Genomic DNA, 2,315 nt, shown 5'->3' with positions numbered 1-2,315 from the left:
AGAGGAGCCTGGTGGGCTAGTCCATCGGGTCACAAGAGTCACAAATGACTTAGTGACTAAACAACAAAAACAACAATGCATTAATTGCTTGCCATGGTGCCTGGCACCATGTTAGGCATTTTCTATGAATTTTATATAATTATCATAATAACGTCATGAGAGAGTATGCCTATTATTCCTCCACCCCTGCCTTTTTTTTTTTTTTTTTTTTAAACACTGAGCTGGGCTCAGGGCAGGTAAGTAATTTGTCCAAGGGCACACAGGGAGTAATGAAACTAGATTTGAATACACTTCCATTTAAATGTAAAGTCCTGGTTCTTTTTCTAAGAAAAATTCTTCATTTTTGTTTGACTGAATCAGGTCTTTATTGTGGCACGTGGGATCTTTTGTTGTGGAGTGTAGGCTCAGTAGTTGTGGTGCACCAGCTTAGTTGCCCCATGGCACGTGGGATCCCAGTTCCCCAACCAAGGATCGAACCCATGTCTCCTGCATTGTGGACCAACAGGGAAGTCCCTAAAGTACTGGTTCTTAACTACTACCACCTATTCTTTTGTTGACCACCATCAGTTCAGTTCAGTTGCTCAGTCGTGTCCGACTCTTTGCGACCCCATGGGCTGCAGCACACCAGGCCTCCCTGTCCATCACCAACTCCCGGAATTTACTCAAACTCATGTCAAACCACCATTAAAGACTGGTTATCTACTCCAAGGAAAAAATAACTAACTTCTTTACCATTATGTTACTTCTTTTCTTTATAGTGTTCTGTTTTGTAGTATTTACTTGCCTCTCTTCCTGTCTGCAAATTGGAAGTTTTGGTTTATTCATTTGCTCCTCCATGTCCCAAGCAATACTTGCACACAATAGGTAGCTGATTCATACATGTCAAGTGATAAACAAGTTTTACTGTGTTGGATACCACATCTGATGGCTGAATCGAAAGATCTATCAGTCTGAAAACTAGGTAATTTTGACTAGAAAAAAGCGCTATTCAGAGTTCCTCCTCAAGAAGAAAACTGAATAAGTGAACTTAATTTCTTATAGCAGCTTAGTAAATGGTACAATAAAAACATGTTATAGTAATATCACACATGTTTACTCTTTTGACAATTTGAGAAGTGACTTGTTACAAAGCAGACTGGTTCATTCTTTTTCAAATAAGCACTTATTTGATGCTGCTTTTTGGGGAACACTGTGTACTGATATGAAACATGCAGGGAAGACACGTGTGTGCATGTGCACAAACACAGAGGATTCGACCCCTTCTCTGTCACCTTGTTATGCTGGAGGGACCTGGCAAATAAGTAAGGATCAAGTAACAAAGCTGCTTGCTTAAGCAAGAACTTGGCAAAGTGGTACCAACAGGAAGGAATACAGCAATCAATGACTGCAACTCAAGTGTGGTAAGTGCTGCAAAGGAGATGTGCTCAGAGGTGCTGGACAGTGTAGGGGCCCAGGGCAGGCAAATACTCCAAAGGGGAAGTGATGGTTTAAATTACTTTTGAAGAACAAGATAGGGTGGAGGTAGATGGATGGAAAGGGTGTTCTAAGCGGAGGTATGAGACTGTCTGGAACTACAGTAAATGGCTGAAACCAGAGCTGAATGAATGAACAAATGAGCAGCATATTAACTACTCTTTGACACTGTAACAAATGACCACAAAATTCAGAGCTTAAAACAACATAAACTTGTCTTACAGTTATATATGCCAGAAGTCCAAAATCATTCTGGTTGGGTTAAAATCAACTTCTTGGTTGGTCTGCCTTCCTTCTGGAGGTTCTAGAAGAAAACTGGTTTTCTAACTCTTTGGAGCTCCTAGAGGCCATCCCTGTTCCTCAGCTCCTGACTGTGCACTGTTCTAACTTCTGCAGCCAGCATCACACCTCTGTCTCTCACACTAAGCCTCCTGCCTTGCTTTTATAAGGACCTTTATGAATAAATTGGCCCTACCTACATAATTGAGGCTAATGCATTCAGCCAATACAAACAGGCAATTGTGTGTATTAACAATAAGACGTCTGGGTTTTGCTAACCTAAGGTTTGACATTCAACAGATATAATTTGGATTATTTCCTTTTTCTATTATATTGTCCATACTGAAAACCATCTGTCACGTTTTATCTGCTCACACTTTAAATTCAACTAAATTCAACAAATATTTACTGAGCATCAACTGTTATATAAAATGAGATTCACAGTCCCTATATAAACAGCTCCTTTATGATGTAGTACCAAACCTTTTAAGCAAGGCACACTGAGTGTAGTAAGAATTGTGCAATGACTATTTAAGGCATATTGAATCATTTTTCTTTTGATT

The sequence above is a fragment of the Bison bison genome, unplaced genomic scaffold (genome assembly GCF_000754665.1).
Source record: "Bison bison bison isolate TAMUID 2011002044 unplaced genomic scaffold, Bison_UMD1.0 scf7180017864366, whole genome shotgun sequence".
In the NCBI taxonomy this organism is placed as follows: Eukaryota; Metazoa; Chordata; class Mammalia; order Artiodactyla; family Bovidae; genus Bison; species Bison bison.
This window is presented reverse-complemented; position numbering follows the sequence as displayed.